At 56.9% G+C, this 16,794-nt stretch overlaps 49 non-coding genes across 49 annotated transcripts; all 49 read right to left on the reverse strand.

The window, feature by feature from the left end:
• Window positions 1-135: 135 nt before the first annotated feature.
• LOC129898291 (5S ribosomal RNA) lies at window positions 136-254 on the reverse strand. Its single transcript, XR_008769202.1, has one exon. It is a non-coding gene; the product is annotated as a 5S ribosomal RNA (ribosomal RNA).
• A 222-nt stretch (window positions 255-476) lies between these two features.
• On the reverse strand, window positions 477-595 carry LOC129898292 (5S ribosomal RNA). The gene has a single exon (XR_008769203.1). It is a non-coding gene; the product is annotated as a 5S ribosomal RNA (ribosomal RNA).
• Window positions 596-817: 222 nt separating this feature from the next.
• LOC129898293 (5S ribosomal RNA) lies at window positions 818-936 on the reverse strand. Its single transcript, XR_008769204.1, has one exon. It is a non-coding gene; the product is annotated as a 5S ribosomal RNA (ribosomal RNA).
• Window positions 937-1,158: 222 nt separating this feature from the next.
• Window positions 1,159-1,277, reverse strand: LOC129898294 (5S ribosomal RNA). The gene has a single exon (XR_008769205.1). It is a non-coding gene; the product is annotated as a 5S ribosomal RNA (ribosomal RNA).
• A 222-nt stretch (window positions 1,278-1,499) lies between these two features.
• LOC129898296 (5S ribosomal RNA) lies at window positions 1,500-1,618 on the reverse strand. The gene has a single exon (XR_008769206.1). It is a non-coding gene; the product is annotated as a 5S ribosomal RNA (ribosomal RNA).
• Window positions 1,619-1,840: 222 nt separating this feature from the next.
• LOC129898297 (5S ribosomal RNA) lies at window positions 1,841-1,959 on the reverse strand. The gene has a single exon (XR_008769207.1). It is a non-coding gene; the product is annotated as a 5S ribosomal RNA (ribosomal RNA).
• Window positions 1,960-2,181: 222 nt separating this feature from the next.
• On the reverse strand, window positions 2,182-2,300 carry LOC129898299 (5S ribosomal RNA). Its single transcript, XR_008769209.1, has one exon. It is a non-coding gene; the product is annotated as a 5S ribosomal RNA (ribosomal RNA).
• Window positions 2,301-2,522: 222 nt separating this feature from the next.
• On the reverse strand, window positions 2,523-2,641 carry LOC129898300 (5S ribosomal RNA). Its single transcript, XR_008769210.1, has one exon. It is a non-coding gene; the product is annotated as a 5S ribosomal RNA (ribosomal RNA).
• A 222-nt stretch (window positions 2,642-2,863) lies between these two features.
• Window positions 2,864-2,982, reverse strand: LOC129898301 (5S ribosomal RNA). Its single transcript, XR_008769212.1, has one exon. It is a non-coding gene; the product is annotated as a 5S ribosomal RNA (ribosomal RNA).
• Window positions 2,983-3,204: 222 nt separating this feature from the next.
• LOC129898302 (5S ribosomal RNA) lies at window positions 3,205-3,323 on the reverse strand. Its single transcript, XR_008769213.1, has one exon. It is a non-coding gene; the product is annotated as a 5S ribosomal RNA (ribosomal RNA).
• A 222-nt stretch (window positions 3,324-3,545) lies between these two features.
• Window positions 3,546-3,664, reverse strand: LOC129898303 (5S ribosomal RNA). Its single transcript, XR_008769214.1, has one exon. It is a non-coding gene; the product is annotated as a 5S ribosomal RNA (ribosomal RNA).
• A 223-nt stretch (window positions 3,665-3,887) lies between these two features.
• On the reverse strand, window positions 3,888-4,006 carry LOC129898304 (5S ribosomal RNA). Its single transcript, XR_008769215.1, has one exon. It is a non-coding gene; the product is annotated as a 5S ribosomal RNA (ribosomal RNA).
• A 224-nt stretch (window positions 4,007-4,230) lies between these two features.
• On the reverse strand, window positions 4,231-4,350 carry LOC129897570 (5S ribosomal RNA). The gene has a single exon (XR_008768653.1). It is a non-coding gene; the product is annotated as a 5S ribosomal RNA (ribosomal RNA).
• Window positions 4,351-4,573: 223 nt separating this feature from the next.
• LOC129898305 (5S ribosomal RNA) lies at window positions 4,574-4,692 on the reverse strand. Its single transcript, XR_008769216.1, has one exon. It is a non-coding gene; the product is annotated as a 5S ribosomal RNA (ribosomal RNA).
• A 222-nt stretch (window positions 4,693-4,914) lies between these two features.
• LOC129898307 (5S ribosomal RNA) lies at window positions 4,915-5,033 on the reverse strand. The gene has a single exon (XR_008769217.1). It is a non-coding gene; the product is annotated as a 5S ribosomal RNA (ribosomal RNA).
• A 222-nt stretch (window positions 5,034-5,255) lies between these two features.
• LOC129898308 (5S ribosomal RNA) lies at window positions 5,256-5,374 on the reverse strand. Its single transcript, XR_008769218.1, has one exon. It is a non-coding gene; the product is annotated as a 5S ribosomal RNA (ribosomal RNA).
• A 224-nt stretch (window positions 5,375-5,598) lies between these two features.
• Window positions 5,599-5,717, reverse strand: LOC129897595 (5S ribosomal RNA). The gene has a single exon (XR_008768676.1). It is a non-coding gene; the product is annotated as a 5S ribosomal RNA (ribosomal RNA).
• Window positions 5,718-5,939: 222 nt separating this feature from the next.
• LOC129897690 (5S ribosomal RNA) lies at window positions 5,940-6,058 on the reverse strand. The gene has a single exon (XR_008768765.1). It is a non-coding gene; the product is annotated as a 5S ribosomal RNA (ribosomal RNA).
• Window positions 6,059-6,280: 222 nt separating this feature from the next.
• On the reverse strand, window positions 6,281-6,399 carry LOC129897752 (5S ribosomal RNA). Its single transcript, XR_008768823.1, has one exon. It is a non-coding gene; the product is annotated as a 5S ribosomal RNA (ribosomal RNA).
• A 222-nt stretch (window positions 6,400-6,621) lies between these two features.
• On the reverse strand, window positions 6,622-6,740 carry LOC129897526 (5S ribosomal RNA). The gene has a single exon (XR_008768612.1). It is a non-coding gene; the product is annotated as a 5S ribosomal RNA (ribosomal RNA).
• Window positions 6,741-6,962: 222 nt separating this feature from the next.
• LOC129898309 (5S ribosomal RNA) lies at window positions 6,963-7,081 on the reverse strand. The gene has a single exon (XR_008769219.1). It is a non-coding gene; the product is annotated as a 5S ribosomal RNA (ribosomal RNA).
• Window positions 7,082-7,303: 222 nt separating this feature from the next.
• LOC129897715 (5S ribosomal RNA) lies at window positions 7,304-7,422 on the reverse strand. Its single transcript, XR_008768789.1, has one exon. It is a non-coding gene; the product is annotated as a 5S ribosomal RNA (ribosomal RNA).
• A 222-nt stretch (window positions 7,423-7,644) lies between these two features.
• On the reverse strand, window positions 7,645-7,763 carry LOC129897527 (5S ribosomal RNA). Its single transcript, XR_008768613.1, has one exon. It is a non-coding gene; the product is annotated as a 5S ribosomal RNA (ribosomal RNA).
• A 222-nt stretch (window positions 7,764-7,985) lies between these two features.
• On the reverse strand, window positions 7,986-8,104 carry LOC129898311 (5S ribosomal RNA). The gene has a single exon (XR_008769221.1). It is a non-coding gene; the product is annotated as a 5S ribosomal RNA (ribosomal RNA).
• Window positions 8,105-8,326: 222 nt separating this feature from the next.
• Window positions 8,327-8,445, reverse strand: LOC129897604 (5S ribosomal RNA). Its single transcript, XR_008768685.1, has one exon. It is a non-coding gene; the product is annotated as a 5S ribosomal RNA (ribosomal RNA).
• A 222-nt stretch (window positions 8,446-8,667) lies between these two features.
• LOC129897528 (5S ribosomal RNA) lies at window positions 8,668-8,786 on the reverse strand. Its single transcript, XR_008768614.1, has one exon. It is a non-coding gene; the product is annotated as a 5S ribosomal RNA (ribosomal RNA).
• Window positions 8,787-9,008: 222 nt separating this feature from the next.
• Window positions 9,009-9,127, reverse strand: LOC129897596 (5S ribosomal RNA). The gene has a single exon (XR_008768677.1). It is a non-coding gene; the product is annotated as a 5S ribosomal RNA (ribosomal RNA).
• Window positions 9,128-9,349: 222 nt separating this feature from the next.
• LOC129897691 (5S ribosomal RNA) lies at window positions 9,350-9,468 on the reverse strand. Its single transcript, XR_008768766.1, has one exon. It is a non-coding gene; the product is annotated as a 5S ribosomal RNA (ribosomal RNA).
• A 222-nt stretch (window positions 9,469-9,690) lies between these two features.
• Window positions 9,691-9,809, reverse strand: LOC129897510 (5S ribosomal RNA). Its single transcript, XR_008768597.1, has one exon. It is a non-coding gene; the product is annotated as a 5S ribosomal RNA (ribosomal RNA).
• Window positions 9,810-10,031: 222 nt separating this feature from the next.
• Window positions 10,032-10,150, reverse strand: LOC129898312 (5S ribosomal RNA). Its single transcript, XR_008769222.1, has one exon. It is a non-coding gene; the product is annotated as a 5S ribosomal RNA (ribosomal RNA).
• Window positions 10,151-10,372: 222 nt separating this feature from the next.
• On the reverse strand, window positions 10,373-10,491 carry LOC129897445 (5S ribosomal RNA). The gene has a single exon (XR_008768536.1). It is a non-coding gene; the product is annotated as a 5S ribosomal RNA (ribosomal RNA).
• Window positions 10,492-10,713: 222 nt separating this feature from the next.
• On the reverse strand, window positions 10,714-10,832 carry LOC129897700 (5S ribosomal RNA). Its single transcript, XR_008768775.1, has one exon. It is a non-coding gene; the product is annotated as a 5S ribosomal RNA (ribosomal RNA).
• Window positions 10,833-11,054: 222 nt separating this feature from the next.
• On the reverse strand, window positions 11,055-11,173 carry LOC129898313 (5S ribosomal RNA). Its single transcript, XR_008769223.1, has one exon. It is a non-coding gene; the product is annotated as a 5S ribosomal RNA (ribosomal RNA).
• Window positions 11,174-11,395: 222 nt separating this feature from the next.
• Window positions 11,396-11,514, reverse strand: LOC129897529 (5S ribosomal RNA). Its single transcript, XR_008768615.1, has one exon. It is a non-coding gene; the product is annotated as a 5S ribosomal RNA (ribosomal RNA).
• Window positions 11,515-11,736: 222 nt separating this feature from the next.
• On the reverse strand, window positions 11,737-11,855 carry LOC129897388 (5S ribosomal RNA). Its single transcript, XR_008768480.1, has one exon. It is a non-coding gene; the product is annotated as a 5S ribosomal RNA (ribosomal RNA).
• Window positions 11,856-12,077: 222 nt separating this feature from the next.
• On the reverse strand, window positions 12,078-12,196 carry LOC129897390 (5S ribosomal RNA). Its single transcript, XR_008768482.1, has one exon. It is a non-coding gene; the product is annotated as a 5S ribosomal RNA (ribosomal RNA).
• A 222-nt stretch (window positions 12,197-12,418) lies between these two features.
• LOC129897597 (5S ribosomal RNA) lies at window positions 12,419-12,537 on the reverse strand. The gene has a single exon (XR_008768678.1). It is a non-coding gene; the product is annotated as a 5S ribosomal RNA (ribosomal RNA).
• Window positions 12,538-12,759: 222 nt separating this feature from the next.
• LOC129897692 (5S ribosomal RNA) lies at window positions 12,760-12,878 on the reverse strand. The gene has a single exon (XR_008768767.1). It is a non-coding gene; the product is annotated as a 5S ribosomal RNA (ribosomal RNA).
• A 222-nt stretch (window positions 12,879-13,100) lies between these two features.
• LOC129897755 (5S ribosomal RNA) lies at window positions 13,101-13,219 on the reverse strand. Its single transcript, XR_008768824.1, has one exon. It is a non-coding gene; the product is annotated as a 5S ribosomal RNA (ribosomal RNA).
• Window positions 13,220-13,441: 222 nt separating this feature from the next.
• Window positions 13,442-13,560, reverse strand: LOC129897531 (5S ribosomal RNA). Its single transcript, XR_008768617.1, has one exon. It is a non-coding gene; the product is annotated as a 5S ribosomal RNA (ribosomal RNA).
• Window positions 13,561-13,782: 222 nt separating this feature from the next.
• On the reverse strand, window positions 13,783-13,901 carry LOC129898314 (5S ribosomal RNA). The gene has a single exon (XR_008769224.1). It is a non-coding gene; the product is annotated as a 5S ribosomal RNA (ribosomal RNA).
• Window positions 13,902-14,123: 222 nt separating this feature from the next.
• LOC129897716 (5S ribosomal RNA) lies at window positions 14,124-14,242 on the reverse strand. Its single transcript, XR_008768790.1, has one exon. It is a non-coding gene; the product is annotated as a 5S ribosomal RNA (ribosomal RNA).
• A 222-nt stretch (window positions 14,243-14,464) lies between these two features.
• LOC129897532 (5S ribosomal RNA) lies at window positions 14,465-14,583 on the reverse strand. Its single transcript, XR_008768618.1, has one exon. It is a non-coding gene; the product is annotated as a 5S ribosomal RNA (ribosomal RNA).
• A 222-nt stretch (window positions 14,584-14,805) lies between these two features.
• Window positions 14,806-14,924, reverse strand: LOC129898315 (5S ribosomal RNA). The gene has a single exon (XR_008769225.1). It is a non-coding gene; the product is annotated as a 5S ribosomal RNA (ribosomal RNA).
• Window positions 14,925-15,146: 222 nt separating this feature from the next.
• Window positions 15,147-15,265, reverse strand: LOC129897605 (5S ribosomal RNA). The gene has a single exon (XR_008768686.1). It is a non-coding gene; the product is annotated as a 5S ribosomal RNA (ribosomal RNA).
• A 222-nt stretch (window positions 15,266-15,487) lies between these two features.
• On the reverse strand, window positions 15,488-15,606 carry LOC129897533 (5S ribosomal RNA). Its single transcript, XR_008768619.1, has one exon. It is a non-coding gene; the product is annotated as a 5S ribosomal RNA (ribosomal RNA).
• Window positions 15,607-15,828: 222 nt separating this feature from the next.
• LOC129897598 (5S ribosomal RNA) lies at window positions 15,829-15,947 on the reverse strand. The gene has a single exon (XR_008768679.1). It is a non-coding gene; the product is annotated as a 5S ribosomal RNA (ribosomal RNA).
• A 222-nt stretch (window positions 15,948-16,169) lies between these two features.
• LOC129897693 (5S ribosomal RNA) lies at window positions 16,170-16,288 on the reverse strand. Its single transcript, XR_008768768.1, has one exon. It is a non-coding gene; the product is annotated as a 5S ribosomal RNA (ribosomal RNA).
• Window positions 16,289-16,510: 222 nt separating this feature from the next.
• Window positions 16,511-16,629, reverse strand: LOC129897511 (5S ribosomal RNA). Its single transcript, XR_008768598.1, has one exon. It is a non-coding gene; the product is annotated as a 5S ribosomal RNA (ribosomal RNA).
• Between the last annotated feature and the right edge of the window lie 165 nt (window positions 16,630-16,794).

Genomic DNA, 16,794 nt, shown 5'->3' on the forward strand with positions numbered 1-16,794 from the left:
ACCCTGCCGCCTGTCACGCCCGTCCTTAGCGCCTCCATCGCACGTCCTAACGGCGTCTAGGCCCCGAATGTCGTGTCCGCAAAAAAATACTTGTTGTCGAGTAGACGAAACCGTGCCGAATTCCGACAAAAAGGAGGGATGCAACACGAGGACTTCCCAGGGGGTCACCCATCCTAGTACTACTCTCGCCCAAGCACGCTTAACTTCGGAGTTCTGATGGGATCCGGTGCGTTAGTGCTGGTATGATCGCATCCATCATTCCTAGCGCTCTAAATTCTATTAAACACCCCCTTCCCCTCCCAAACGCCCCGGCGTGCGCCCTGCCCTCCACGCACCGACGCACCCTGCCGCCTGTCACGCCCATCCTAAGCGCCTCCATCGCACGTCCTAACGGCGTCTAGGCCCCGAATGTCGTGTCCGCAAAAAAATACTTGTTGTCGAGTAGACGAAACCGTGCCGAATTCCGACAAAAAGGAGGGATGCAACACGAGGACTTCCCAGGGGGTCACCCATCCTAGTACTACTCTCGCCCAAGCACGCTTAACTTCGGAGTTCTGATGGGATCCGGTGCGTTAGTGCTGGTATGATCGCATCCATCATTCCTAGCGCTCTAAATTCTATTAAACACCCCCTTCCCCTCCCAAACGCCCCGGCGTGCGCCCTGCCCTCCACGCACCGACGCACCCTGCCGCCTGTCACGCCCGTCCTAAGCGCCTCCATCGCACGTCCTAACGGCGTCTAGGCCCCGAATGTCGTGTCCGCAAAAAAATACTTGTTGTCGAGTAGACGAAACCGTGCCGAATTCCGACAAAAAGGAGGGATGCAACACGAGGACTTCCCAGGGGGTCACCCATCCTAGTACTACTCTCGCCCAAGCACGCTTAACTTCGGAGTTCTGATGGGATCCGGTGCGTTAGTGCTGGTATGATCGCATCCATCATTCCTAGCGCTCTAAATTCTATTAAACACCCCCTTCCCCTCCCAAACGCCCCGGCGTGCGCCCTGCCCTCCACGCACCGACGCACCCTGCCGCCTGTCACGCCCGTCCTTAGCGCCTCCATCGCACGTCCTAACGGCGTCTAGGCCCCGAATGTCGTGTCCGCAAAAAAATACTTGTTGTCGAGTAGACGAAACCGTGCCGAATTCCGACAAAAAGGAGGGATGCAACACGAGGACTTCCCAGGGGGTCACCCATCCTAGTACTACTCTCGCCCAAGCACGCTTAACTTCGGAGTTCTGATGGGATCCGGTGCGTTAGTGCTGGTATGATCGCATCCATCATTCCTAGCGCTCTAAATTCTATTAAACACCCCCTTCCCCTCCCAAACGCCCCGGCGTGCGCCCTGCCCTCCACGCACCGACGCACCCTGCCGCCTGTCACGCCCGTCCTAAGCGCCTCCATCGCACGTCCTAACGGCGTCTAGGCCCCGAATGTCGTGTCCGCAAAAAAATACTTGTTGTAGAGTAGACGAAACCGTGCCGAATTCCGACAAAAAGGAGGGATGCAACACGAGGACTTCCCAGGGGGTCACCCATCCTAGTACTACTCTCGCCCAAGCACGCTTAACTTCGGAGTTCTGATGGGATCCGGTGCGTTAGTGCTGGTATGATCGCATCCATCATTCCTAGCGCTCTAAATTCTATTAAACACCCCCTTCCCCTCCCAAACGCCCCGGCGTGCGCCCTGCCCTCCACGCACCGACGCACCCTGCCGCCTGTCACGCCCGTCCTTAGCGCCTCCATCGCACGTCCTAACGGCGTCTAGGCCCCGAATGTCGTGTCCGCAAAAAAATACTTGTTGTCGAGTAGACGAAACCGTGCCGAATTCCGACAAAAAGGAGGGATGCAACACGAGGACTTCCCAGGGGGTCACCCATCCTAGTACTACTCTCGCCCAAGCACGCTTAACTTCGGAGTTCTGATGGGATCCGGTGCGTTAGTGCTGGTATGATCGCATCCATCATTCCTAGCGCTCTAAATTCTATTAAACACCCCCTTCCCCTCCCAAACGCCCCGGCGTGCGCCCTGCCCTCCACGCACCGACGCACCCTGCCGCCTGTCACGCCCGTCCTTAGCGCCTCCATCGCACGTCCTAACGGCGTCTAGGCCCCGAATGTCGTGTCCGCAAAAAAATACTTGTTGTCGAGTAGACGAAACCGTGCCGAATTCCGACAAAAAGGAGGGATGCAACACGAGGACTTCCCAGGGGGTCACCCATCCTAGTACTACTCTCGCCCAAGCACGCTTAACTTCGGAGTTCTGATGGGATCCGGTGCGTTAGTGCTGGTATGATCGCATCCATCATTCCTAGCGCTCTAAATTCTATTAAACACCCCCTTCCCCTCCCAAACGCCCCGGCGTGCGCCCTGCCCTCCACGCACCGACGCACCCTGCCGCCTGTCACGCCCGTCCTAAGCGCCTCCATCGCACGTCCTAACGGCGTCTAGGCCCCGAATGTCGTGTCCGCAAAAAAATACTTGTTGTCGAGTAGACGAAACCGTGCCGAATTCCGACAAAAAGGAGGGATGCAACACGAGGACTTCCCAGGGGGTCACCCATCCTAGTACTACTCTCGCCCAAGCACGCTTAACTTCGGAGTTCTGATGGGATCCGGTGCGTTAGTGCTGGTATGATCGCATCCATCATTCCTAGCGCTCTAAATTCTATTAAACACCCCCTTCCCCTCCCAAACGCCCCGGCGTGCGCCCTGCCCTCCACGCACCGACGCACCCTGCCGCCTGTCACGCCCGTCCTTAGCGCCTCCATCGCACGTCCTAACGGCGTCTAGGCCCCGAATGTCGTGTCCGCAAAAAAATACTTGTTGTCGAGTAGACGAAACCGTGCCGAATTCCGACAAAAAGGAGGGATGCAACACGAGGACTTCCCAGGGGGTCACCCATCCTAGTACTACTCTCGCCCAAGCACGCTTAACTTCGGAGTTCTGATGGGATCCGGTGCGTTAGTGCTGGTATGATCGCATCCATCATTCCTAGCGCTCTAAATTCTATTAAACACCCCCTTCCCCTCCCAAACGCCCCGGCGTGCGCCCTGCCCTCCACGCACCGACGCACCCTGCCGCCTGTCACGCCCGTCCTTAGCGCCTCCATCGCACGTCCTAACGGCGTCTAGGCCCCGAATGTCGTGTCCGCAAAAAAATACTTGTTGTCGAGTAGACGAAACCGTGCCGAATTCCGACAAAAAGGAGGGATGCAACACGAGGACTTCCCAGGGGGTCACCCATCCTAGTACTACTCTCGCCCAAGCACGCTTAACTTCGGAGTTCTGATGGGATCCGGTGCGTTAGTGCTGGTATGATCGCATCCATCATTCCTAGCGCTCTAAATTCTATTAAACACCCCCTTCCCCTCCCAAACGCCCCGGCGTGCGCCCTGCCCTCCACGCACCGACGCACCCTGCCGCCTGTCACGCCCGTCCTAAGCGCCTCCATCGCACGTCCTAACGGCGTCTAGGCCCCGAATGTCGTGTCCGCAAAAAAATACTTGTTGTCGAGTAGACGAAACCGTGCCGAATTCCGACAAAAAGGAGGGATGCAACACGAGGACTTCCCAGGGGGTCACCCATCCTAGTACTACTCTCGCCCAAGCACGCTTAACTTCGGAGTTCTGATGGGATCCGGTGCGTTAGTGCTGGTATGATCGCATCCATCATTCCTAGCGCTCTAAATTCTATTAAACACCCCCTTCCCCTCCCAAACGCCCCGGCGTGCGCCCTGCCCTCCACGCACCGACGCACCCTGCCGCCTGTCACGCCCGTCCTTAAGCGCCTCCATCGCACGTCCTAACGGCGTCTAGGCCCCGAATGTCGTGTCCGCAAAAAAATACTTGTTGTCGAGTAGACGAAACCGTGCCGAATTCCGACAAAAAGGAGGGATGCAACACGAGGACTTCCCAGGGGGTCACCCATCCTAGTACTACTCTCGCCCAAGCACGCTTAACTTCGGAGTTCTGATGGGATCCGGTGCGTTAGTGCTGGTATGATCGCATCCATCATTCCTAGCGCTCTAAATTCTATTAAACACCCCCCCTTCCCCTCCCAAACGCCCCGGCGTGCGCCCTGCCCTCCACGCACCGACGCACCCTGCCGCCTGTCACGCCCGTCCTTAGCGCCTCCATCGCACGTCCTAACGGCGTCTAGGCCCCGAATGTCGTGTCCGCAAAAAAATACTTGTTGTCGAGTAGACGAAACCGTGCCGAATTCCGACAAAAAGGAGGGATGCAACACGAGGACTTCCCAGGGGGGTCACCCATCCTAGTACTACTCTCGCCCAAGCACGCTTAACTTCGGAGTTCTGATGGGATCCGGTGCGTTAGTGCTGGTATGATCGCATCCATCATTCCTAGCGCTCTAAATTCTATTAAACACCCCCTTCCCCTCCCAAACGCCCCGGCGTGCGCCCTGCCCCTCCACGCACCGACGCACCCTGCCGCCTGTCACGCCCGTCCTAAGCGCCTCCATCGCACGTCCTAACGGCGTCTAGGCCCCGAATGTCGTGTCCGCAAAAAAATACTTGTTGTCGAGTAGACGAAACCGTGCCGAATTCCGACAAAAAGGAGGGATGCAACACGAGGACTTCCCAGGGGGTCACCCATCCTAGTACTACTCTCGCCCAAGCACGCTTAACTTCGGAGTTCTGATGGGATCCGGTGCGTTAGTGCTGGTATGATCGCATCCATCATTCCTAGCGCTCTAAATTCTATTAAACACCCCCTTCCCCTCCCAAACGCCCCGGCGTGCGCCCTGCCCTCCACGCACCGACGCACCCTGCCGCCTGTCACGCCCGTCCTTAGCGCCTCCATCGCACGTCCTAACGGCGTCTAGGCCCCGAATGTCGTGTCCGCAAAAAAATACTTGTTGTCGAGTAGACGAAACCGTGCCGAATTCCGACAAAAAGGAGGGATGCAACACGAGGACTTCCCAGGGGGTCACCCATCCTAGTACTACTCTCGCCCAAGCACGCTTAACTTCGGAGTTCTGATGGGATCCGGTGCGTTAGTGCTGGTATGATCGCATCCATCATTCCTAGCGCTCTAAATTCTATTAAACACCCCCTTCCCCTCCCAAACGCCCCGGCGTGCGCCCTGCCCTCCACGCACCGACGCACCCTGCCGCCTGTCACGCCCGTCCTTAGCGCCTCCATCGCACGTCCTAACGGCGTCTAGGCCCCGAATGTCGTGTCCGCAAAAAAATACTTGTTGTCGAGTAGACGAAACCGTGCCGAATTCCGACAAAAAGGAGGGATGCAACACGAGGACTTCCCAGGGGGTCACCCATCCTAGTACTACTCTCGCCCAAGCACGCTTAACTTCGGAGTTCTGATGGGATCCGGTGCGTTAGTGCTGGTATGATCGCATCCATCATTCCTAGCGCTCTAAATTCTATTAAACACCCCCTTCCCCTCCCAAACGCCCCGGCGTGCGCCCTGCCCTCCACGCACCGACGCACCCTGCCGCCTGTCACGCCCTCGTCCAAAGCGCCTCCATCGCACGTCCTAACGGCGTCTAGGCCCCGAATGTCGTGTCCGCAAAAAAATACTTATTGTCGACTAGACGAAACCGTGCCGAATTCCGACAAAAAGTATTGATGCAACACGAGGACTTCCCAGGGGGTCTCCCATCCTAGTACTACTCTCGCCCAAGCACGCTTAACTTCGGAGTTCTGATGGGATCCGGTGCGTTAGTGCTGGTATGATCGCATCCATCATTCCTAGCGCTCTAAATTCTATTAAACACCCCCTTCCCCTCCCAAACACCCCGGCGTGCGCCCTGCCCTCCACGCACCGACGCACCCTGCCGCATGTCACGCCCGTCCTAAGCGCCTCCATCGCACGTCCTAACGGCGTCTAGGCCCCGAATGTCGTGTCCGCAAAAAAATACTTGTTGTCGAGTAGACGAAACCGTGCCGTATTCCGACAAAAAGGAGGGATGCAACACGAGGACTTCCCAGGGGGTCACCCATCCTAGTACTACTCTCGCCCAAGCACGCTTAAGTTCGGATTTCTGATGGGATCCGGTGCGTTAGTGCTGGTATGATCGCATCCTTCATTCCTAGCGCTCTAAATTCTATTAAACACCCCCTTCCCCTCCCAAACGCCCCGGCATGCGCCCTGCCCTCCACGCACCGACGCACCCTGCCGCATGTCACGCCCGTCCTAAGCGCCTCCATCGCACGTCCTAACGGCGTCTAGGCCCCGAATGTCGTGTCCGCAAAAAAATACTTGTTGTCGAGTAGACGAAACCGTGCCGAATTCCGACAAAAAGTATTGATGCAACACGAGGACTTCCCAGGGGGTCACCCATCCTAGTACTAATCTCGCCCAAGCACGCTTAACTTCGGAGTTCTGATGGGATTCGGTGCGTTACTGCTGGTATGATCGCATCCATCATTCCTAGCGCTCTAAATTCTGTTAAACACCCCCTTCCCCTCCCAAACGCCCCGGCATGCGCCCTGCCCTCCACGCACAGACGCACCCTGCCGCCTGTCACGCCCGTCCTAAGCGCCTCCATCGCACGTCCTAACGGCGTCTAGGCCCCGAATGTCGTGTCCGCAAAAAAATACTTGTTGTCGAGTAGACGAAACCGTGCCGAATTCCGACAAAAAGGATTGATGCAACACGAGGACTTCCCAGGGGGTCACCCATCCTAGTACTACTCTCGCCCAAGCACGCTTAACTTCGGAGTTCTGATGGGATCCGGTGCGTTAGTGCTGGTATGATCGCATCCATCATTCCTAGCGCTCTAAATTCTATTAAACACCCCCTTCCCCTCCCAAACGCCCCGGCATGCGCCCTGCCCTCCACGCACCGACGCACCCTGCCGCATGTCACGCCCGTCCTAAGCGCCTCCATCGCACGTCCTAACGGCGTCTAGGCCCCGAATGTCGTGTCCGCAAAAAAATACTTGTTGTCGAGTAGACGAAACCGTGCCGAATTCCGACAAAAAGGAGGGATGCAACACGAGGACTTCCCAGGGGGTCACCCATCCTAGTACTACTCTCGCCCAAGCACGCTTAACTTCGGAGTTCTGATGGGATCCGGTGCGTTAGTGCTGGTATGATCGCATCCATCATTCCTAGCGCTCTAAATTCTGTTAAACACCCCCTTCCCCTCCCAAACGCCCCGGCATGCGCCCTGCCCTCCACGCACCGACCCACCCTGCCGCCTGTCACGCCCATCCTAAGCGCCTCCATCGCACGTCCTAACGGCGTCTAGGCCCCGAATGTCGTGTCCGCAAAAAAATACTTGTTGTCGAGTAGACGAAACCGTGCCGTATTCCGACAAAAAGGAGGGATGCAACAAGAGGACTTCCCAGGGGGTCACCCATCCTAGTACTACTCTCGCCCAAGCACGCTTAAGTTCGGAGTTCTGATGGGATCCGGTGCGTTAGTGCTGGTATGATCGCATCCATCATTCCTAGCGCTCTAAATTCTATTAAACACCCCCTTCCCCTCCCAAACGCCCCGGCATGCGCCCTGCCCTCCACGCACCGACGCACCCTGCCGCATGTCACGCCCGTCCTAAGCGCCTCCATCGCACGTCCTAACGGCGTCTAGGCCCCGAATGTCGTGTCCGCAAAAAAATACTTGTTGTCGAGTAGACGAAACCGTGTCGAATTCCGACAAAAAGTATTGATGCAACACGAGGACTTCCCAGGGGGTCACCCATCCTAGTACTACTCTCGCCCAAGCACGCTTAACTTCGGAGTTCTGATGGGATCCGGTGCGTTAGTGCTGGTATGATCGCATCCATCATTCCTAGCGCTCTAAATTCTGTTAAACACCCCCTTCCCCTCCCAAACGCCCCGGCATGCGCCCTGCCCTCCACGCACCGACGCACCCTGCCGCATGTCACGCCCGTCCTAAGCGCCTCCATCGCACGTCCTAACGGCGTCTAGGCCCCGAATGTCGTGTCCGCAAAAAAATACTTGTTGTCGAGTAGACGAAACCGTGCCGTATTCCGACAAAAAGGAGGGATGCAACACGAGGACTTCCCAGGGGGTCACCCATCCTAGTACTACTCTCGCCCAAGCACGCTTAACTTCGGAGTTCTGATGGGATCCGGTGCGTTAGTGCTGGTATGATCGCATCCATCATTCCTAGCGCTCTAAATTCTGTTAAACACCCCCTTCCCCTCCCAAACGCCCCGGCATGCGCCCTGCCCTCCACGCACCGACCCACCCTGCCGCATGTCACGCCCGTCCTAAGCGCCTCCATCGCACGTCCTAACGGCGTCTAGGCCCCGAATGTCGTGTCCGCAAAAAAATACTTGTTGTCGAGTAGACGAAACCGTGCCGTATTCCGACAAAAAGGAGGGATGCAACAAGAGGACTTCCCAGGGGGTCACCCATCCTAGTACTACTCTCGCCCAAGCACGCTTAACTTCGGAGTTCTGATGGGATCCGGTGCGTTAGTGCTGGTATGATCGCATCCATCATTCCTAGCGCTCTAAATTCTGTTAAACACCCCCTTCCCCTCCCAAACGCCCCGGCATGCGCCCTGCCCTCCACGCACCGACGCACCCTGTCGCATGTCACGCCCGTCCTAAGCGCCTCCATCGCACGTCCTAACGGCGTCTAGGCCCCGAATGTCGTGTCCGCAAAAAAATACTTGTTGTCGAGTAGACGAAACCGTGCCGAATTCCGACAAAAAGTATTGATGCAACACGAGGACTTCCCAGGGGGTCACCCATCCTAGTACTACTCTCGCCCAAGCACGCTTAACTTCGGAGTTCTGATGGGATCCGGTGCGTTAGTGCTGGTATGATCGCATCCATCATTCCTAGCGCTCTAAATTCTGTTAAACACCCCCTTCCCCTCCCAAACGCCCCGGCATGCGCCCTGCCCTCCACGCACCGACCCACCCTGCCGCCTGTCACGCCCGTCCAAAGCGCCTCCATCGCACGTCCTAACGGCGTCTAGGCCCCGAATGTCGTGTCCGCAAAAAAATACTTATTGTCGACTAGACGAAACCGTGCCGAATTCCGACAAAAAGTATTGATGCAACACGAGGACTTCCCAGGGGGTCTCCCATCCTAGTACTACTCTCGCCCAAGCACGCTTAACTTCGGAGTTCTGATGGGATCCGGTGCGTTAGTGCTGGTATGATCGCATCCATCATTCCTAGCGCTCTAAATTCTATTAAACACCCCCTTCCCCTCCCAAACACCCCGGCGTGCGCCCTGCCCTCCACGCACCGACGCACCCTGCCGCATGTCACGCCCGTCCTAAGCGCCTCCATCGCACGTCCTAACGGCGTCTAGGCCCCGAATGTCGTGTCCGCAAAAAAATACTTGTTGTCGAGTAGACGAAACCGTGCCGAATTCCGACAAAAAGGAGGGATGCAACACGAGGACTTCCCAGGGGGTCACCCATCCTAGTACTACTCTCGCCCAAGCACGCTTAAGTTCGGATTTCTGATGGGATCCGGTGCGTTAGTGCTGGTATGATCGCATCCTTCATTCCTAGCGCTCTAAATTCTATTAAACACCCCCTTCCCCTCCCAAACGCCCCGGCATGCGCCCTGCCCTCCACGCACCGACGCACCCTGCCGCATGTCACGCCCGTCCTAAGCGCCTCCATCGCACGTCCTAACGGCGTCTAGGCCCCGAATGTCGTGTCCGCAGAAAAATACTTGTTGTCGAGTAGACGAAACCGTGCCGAATTCCGACAAAAAGGAGGGATGCAACACGAGGACTTCCCAGGGGGTCACCCATCCTAGTACTACTCTCGCCCAAGCACGCTTAACTTCGGAGTTCTGATGGGATCCGGTGCGTTACTGCTGGTATGATCGCATCCATCATTCCTAGCGCTCTAAATTCTATTAAACACCCCCTTCCCCTCCCAAACGCCCCGGCATGCGCCCTGCCCTCCACGCACCGACGCACCCTGCCGCCTGTCACGCCCGTCCTAAGCGCCTCCATCGCACGTCCTAACGGCGTCTAGGCCCCGAATGTCGTGTCCGCAAAAAAATACTTGTTGTCGAGTAGACGAAACCGTGCCGAATTCCGACAAAAAGGAGGGATGCAACACGAGGACTTCCCAGGGGGTCACCCATCCTAGTACTACTCTCGCCCAAGCACGCTTAACTTCGGAGTTCTGATGGGATCCGGTGCGTTAGTGCTGGTATGATCGCATCCATCATTCCTAGCGCTCTAAATTCTATTAAACACCCCCTTCCCCTCCCAAACGCCCCGGCGTGCGCCCTGCCCTCCACGCACCGACGCACCCTGCCGCCTGTCACGCCCGTCCTAAGCGCCTCCATCGCACGTCCTAACGGCGTCTAGGCCCCGAATGTCGTGTCCGCAAAAAAATACTTGTTGTCGAGTAGACGAAACCGTGCCGAATTCCGACAAAAAGGAGGGATGCAACACGAGGACTTCCCAGGGGGTCACCCATCCTAGTACTACTCTCGCCCAAGCACGCTTGACTTCGGAGTTCTGATGGGATCCGGTGCGTTAGTGCTGGTATGATCGCATCCATCATTCCTAGCGCTCTAAATTCTATTAAAGACCCCCTTCCCCTCCCAAACGCCCCGGCGTGCGCCCTGCCCTCCACGCACCGACGCACCCTGCCGCATGTCACGCCCGTCCTAAGCGCCTCCATCGCACGTCCTAACGGCGTCTAGGCCCCGAATGTCGTGTCCGCAAAAAAATACTTGTTGTCGAGTAGACGAAACCGTGCCGAATTCCGACAAAAAGGAGGGATGCAACACGAGGACTTCCCAGGGGGTCACCCATCCTAGTACTACTCTCGCCCAAGCACGCTTAACTTCGGAGTTCTGATGGGATCCGGTGCGTTAGTGATGGTATGAACGCATACATCATTCCTAGCGCTCTAAATTCTATTAAACACCCCCTTCCCCTCCCAAACGCCCCGGCGTGCGCCCTGCCCTCCACGCACCGACGCACCCTGCCGCCTGTCACGCCCGTCCTAAGCGCCTCCATCGCACGTCCTAACGGCGTCTAGGCCCCGAATGTCGTGTCCGCAAAAAAATACTTGTTGTCGAGTAGACGAAACCGTGCCGAATTCCGACAAAAAGGAGGGATGCAACACGAGGACTTCCCAGGGGGTCACCCATCCTAGTACTACTCTCGCCCAAGCACGCTTAACTTCGGAGTTCTGATGGGATCCGGTGCGTTAGTGCTGGTATGATCGCATCCATCATTCCTAGCGCTCTAAATTCTATTAAACACCCCCTTCCCCTCCCAAACGCCCCGGCGTGCGCCCTGCCCTCCACGCACCGACGCACCCTGCCGCCTGTCACGCCCGTCCTAAGCGCCTCCATCGCACGTCCTAACGGCGTCTAGGCCCCGAATGTCGTGTCCGCAAAAAAATACTTGTTGTCGAGTAGACGAAACCGTGCCGAATTCCGACAAAAAGTATTGATGCAACACGAGGACTTCCCAGGGGGTCACCCATCCTAGTACTACTCTCGCCCAAGCACGCTTAACTTCGGAGTTCTGATGGGATCCGGTGCGTTAGTGCTGGTATGATCGCATCCATCATTCCTAGCGCTCTAAATTCTATTAAACACCCCCTTCCCCTCCCAAACGCCCCGGCATGCGCCCTGCCCTCCACGCACCGACGCACCCTGCCGCATGTCACGCCCGTCCTAAGCGCCTCCATCGCACGTCCTAACGGCGTCTAGGCCCCGAATGTCGTGTCCGCAAAAAAATACTTGTTGTCGAGTAGACGAAACCGTGCCGAATTCCGACAAAAAGGAGGGATGCAACACGAGGACTTCCCAGGGGGTCTCCCATCCTAGTACTACTCTCGCCCAAGCACGCTTAACTTCGGAGTTCTGATGGGATCCGGTGCGTTAGTGCTGGTATGATCGCATCCATCATTCCTAGCGCTCTAAATTCTATTAAACACCCCCTTCCCCTCCCAAACGCCCCGGCATGCGCCCTGCCCTCCACGCACCGACGCACCCTACCGCCTGTCACGCCCGTCCTAAGCGCCTCCATCGCACGTCCTAACGGCGTCTAGGCCCCGAATGTCGTGTCCGCAAAAAAATACTTGTTGTCGAGTAGACGAAACCGTGCCGAATTCCGACAAAAAGGAGGGATGCAACACGAGGACTTCCCAGGGGGTCTCCCATCCTAGTACTACTCTCGCCCAAGCACGCTTAACTTCGGAGTTCTGATGGGATCCGGTGCGTTAGTGCTGGTATGATCGCATCCATCATTCCTAGCGCTCTAAATTCTGTTAAACACCCCCTTCCCCTCCCAAACGCCCCGGCATGCGCCCTGCCCTCCACGCACCGACCCACCCTGCCGCCTGTCACGCCCGTCCAAAGCGCCTCCATCGCACGTCCTAACGGCGTCTAGGCCCCGAATGTCGTGTCCGCAAAAAAATACTTATTGTCGACTAGACGAAACCGTGCCGAATTCCGACAAAAAGTATTGATGCAACACGAGGACTTCCCAGGGGGTCTCCCATCCTAGTACTACTCTCGCCCAAGCACGCTTAACTTCGGAGTTCTGATGGGATCCGGTGCGTTAGTGCTGGTATGATCGCATCCATCATTCCTAGCGCTCTAAATTCTATTAAACACCCCCTTCCCCTCCCAAACACCCCGGCGTGCGCCCTGCCCTCCACGCACCGACGCACCCTGCCGCATGTCACGCCCGTCCTAAGCGCCTCCATCGCACGTCCTAACGGCGTCTAGGCCCCGAATGTCGTGTCCGCAAAAAAATACTTGTTGTCGAGTAGACGAAACCGTGCCGAATTCCGACAAAAAGGAGGGATGCAACACGAGGACTTCCCAGGGGGTCACCCATCCTAGTACTACTCTCGCCCAAGCACGCTTAAGTTCGGATTTCTGATGGGATCCGGTGCGTTAGTGCTGGTATGATCGCATCCTTCATTCCTAGCGCTCTAAATTCTATTAAACACCCCCTTCCCCTCCCAAACGCCCCGGCATGCGCCCTGCCCTCCACGCACCGACGCACCCTGCCGCATGTCACGCCCGTCCTAAGCGCCTCCATCGCACGTCCTAACGGCGTCTAGGCCCCGAATGTCGTGTCCGCAAAAAAATACTTGTTGTCGAGTAGACGAAACCGTGCCGAATTCCGACAAAAAGTATTGATGCAACACGAGGACTTCCCAGGGGGTCACCCATCCTAGTACTAATCTCGCCCAAGCACGCTTAACTTCGGAGTTCTGATGGGATTCGGTGCGTTACTGCTGGTATGATCGCATCCATCATTCCTAGCGCTCTAAATTCTGTTAAACACCCCCTTCCCCTCCCAAACGCCCCGGCATGCGCCCTGCCCTCCACGCACAGACGCACCCTGCCGCCTGTCACGCCCGTCCTAAGCGCCTCCATCGCACGTCCTAACGGCGTCTAGGCCCCGAATGTCGTGTCCGCAAAAAAATACTTGTTGTCGAGTAGACGAAACCGTGCCGAATTCCGACAAAAAGGATTGATGCAACACGAGGACTTCCCAGGGGGTCACCCATCCTAGTACTACTCTCGCCCAAGCACGCTTAACTTCGGAGTTCTGATGGGATCCGGTGCGTTAGTGCTGGTATGATCGCATCCATCATTCCTAGCGCTCTAAATTCTATTAAACACCCCCTTCCCCTCCCAAACGCCCCGGCATGCGCCCTGCCCTCCACGCACCGACGCACCCTGCCGCATGTCACGCCCGTCCTAAGCGCCTCCATCGCACGTCCTAACGGCGTCTAGGCCCCGAATGTCGTGTCCGCAAAAAAATACTTGTTGTCGAGTAGACGAAACCGTGCCGAATTCCGACAAAAAGGAGGGATGCAACACGAGGACTTCCCAGGGGGTCACCCATCCTAGTACTACTCTCGCCCAAGCACGCTTAACTTCGGAGTTCTGATGGGATCCGGTGCGTTAGTGCTGGTATGATCGCATCCATCATTCCTAGCGCTCTAAATTCTGTTAAACACCCCCTTCCCCTCCCAAACGCCCCGGCATGCGCCCTGCCCTCCACGCACCGACCCACCCTGCCGCCTGTCACGCCCATCCTAAGCGCCTCCATCGCACGTCCTAACGGCGTCTAGGCCCCGAATGTCGTGTCCGCAAAAAAATACTTGTTGTCGAGTAGACGAAACCGTGCCGTATTCCGACAAAAAGGAGGGATGCAACAAGAGGACTTCCCAGGGGGTCACCCATCCTAGTACTACTCTCGCCCAAGCACGCTTAAGTTCGGAGTTCTGATGGGATCCGGTGCGTTAGTGCTGGTATGATCGCATCCATCATTCCTAGCGCTCTAAATTCTATTAAACACCCCCTTCCCCTCCCAAACGCCCCGGCATGCGCCCTGCCCTCCACGCACCGACGCACCCTGCCGCATGTCACGCCCGTCCTAAGCGCCTCCATCGCACGTCCTAACGGCGTCTAGGCCCCGAATGTCGTGTCCGCAAAAAAATACTTGTTGTCGAGTAGACGAAACCGTGTCGAATTCCGACAAAAAGTATTGATGCAACACGAGGACTTCCCAGGGGGTCACCCATCCTAGTACTACTCTCGCCCAAGCACGCTTAACTTCGGAGTTCTGATGGGATCCGGTGCGTTAGTGCTGGTATGATCGCATCCATCATTCCTAGCGCTCTAAATTCTGTTAAACACCCCCTTCCCCTCCCAAACGCCCCGGCATGCGCCCTGCCCTCCACGCACCGACGCACCCTGCCGCATGTCACGCCCGTCCTAAGCGCCTCCATCGCACGTCCTAACGGCGTCTAGGCCCCGAATGTCGTGTCCGCAAAAAAATACTTGTTGTCGAGTAGACGAAACCGTGCCGTATTCCGACAAAAAGGAGGGATGCAACACGAGGACTTCCCAGGGGGTCACCCATCCTAGTACTACTCTCGCCCAAGCACGCTTAACTTCGGAGTTCTGATGGGATCCGGTGCGTTAGTGCTGGTATGATCGCATCCATCATTCCTAGCGCTCTAAATTCTGTTAAACACCCCCTTCCCCTCCCAAACGCCCCGGCATGCGCCCTGCCCTCCACGCACCGACCCACCCTGCCGCATGTCACGCCCGTCCTAAGCGCCTCCATCGCACGTCCTAACGGCGTCTAGGCCCCGAATGTCGTGTCCGCAAAAAAATACTTGTTGTCGAGTAGACGAAACCGTGCCGTATTCCGACAAAAAGGAGGGATGCAACAAGAGGACTTCCCAGGGGGTCACCCATCCTAGTACTACTCTCGCCCAAGCACGCTTAACTTCGGAGTTCTGATGGGATCCGGTGCGTTAGTGCTGGTATGATCGCATCCATCATTCCTAGCGCTCTAAATTCTGTTAAACACCCCCTTCCCCTCCCAAACGCCCCGGCATGCGCCCTGCCCTCCACGCACCGACGCACCCTGTCGCATGTCACGCCCGTCCTAAGCGCCTCCATCGCACGTCCTAACGGCGTCTAGGCCCCGAATGTCGTGTCCGCAAAAAAATACTTGTTGTCGAGTAGACGAAACCGTGCCGAATTCCGACAAAAAGTATTGATGCAACACGAGGACTTCCCAGGGGGTCACCCATCCTAGTACTACTCTCGCCCAAGCACGCTTAACTTCGGAGTTCTGATGGGATCCGGTGCGTTAGTGCTGGTATGATCGCATCCATCATTCCTAGCGCTCTAAATTCTGTTAAACACCCCCTTCCCCTCCCAAACGCCCCGGCATGCGCCCTGCCCTCCACGCACCGACCCACCCTGCCGCCTGTCACGCCCGTCCAAAGCGCCTCCATCGCACGTCCTAACGGCGTCTAGGCCCCGAATGTCGTGTCCGCAAAAAAATACTTATTGTCGACTAGACGAAACCGTGCCGAATTCCGACAAAAAGTATTGATGCAACACGAGGACTTCCCAGGGGGTCTCCCATCCTAGTACTACTCTCGCCCAAGCACGCTTAACTTCGGAGTTCTGATGGGATCCGGTGCGTTAGTGCTGGTATGATCGCATCCATCATTCCTAGCGCTCTAAATTCTATTAAACACCCCCTTCCCCTCCCAAACACCCCGGCGTGCGCCCTGCCCTCCACGCACCGACGCACCCTGCCGCATGTCACGCCCGTCCAAAGCGCCTCCATCGCACGTCCTAACGGCGTCTAGGCCCCGAATGTCGTGTCCGCAAAAAAATACTTGTTGTCGAGTAGACGAAACCGTGCCGAATTCCGACAAAAAGGAGGGATGCAACACGAGGACTTCCCAGGGGGTCACCCATCCTAGTACTACTCTCGCCCAAGCACGCTTAAGTTCGGATTTCTGATGGGATCCGGTGCGTTAGTGCTGGTATGATCGCATCCTTCATTCCTAGCGCTCTAAATTCTATTAAACACCCCCTTCCCCTCCCAAACGCCCCGGCATGCGCCCTGCCCTCCACGCACCGACGCACCCTGCCGCATGTCACGCCCGTCCTAAGCGCCTCCATCGCACGTCCTAACGGCGTCTAGGCCCCGAATGTCGTGTCCGCAGAAAAATACTTGTTGTCGAGTAGACGAAACCGTGCCGAATTCCGACAAAAAGGAGGGATGCAACACGAGGACTTCCCAGGGGGTCACCCATCCTAGTACTACTCTCGCCCAAGCACGCTTAACTTCGGAGTTCTGATGGGATCCGGTGCGTTACTGCTGGTATGATCGCATCCATCATTCCTAGCGCTCTAAATTCTATTAAACACCCCCTTCCCCTCCCAAACGCCCCGGCATGCGCCCTGCCCTCCACGCACCGACGCACCCTGCCGCCTGTCACGCCCGTCCTAAGCGCCTCCATCGCACGTCCTAACGGCGTCTAGGCCCCGAATGTCGTGTCC

This window comes from Solanum dulcamara, chromosome 7, assembly GCF_947179165.1.
Source record: "Solanum dulcamara chromosome 7, daSolDulc1.2, whole genome shotgun sequence".
NCBI lineage: Eukaryota > Viridiplantae > Streptophyta > Magnoliopsida > Solanales > Solanaceae > Solanum > Solanum dulcamara.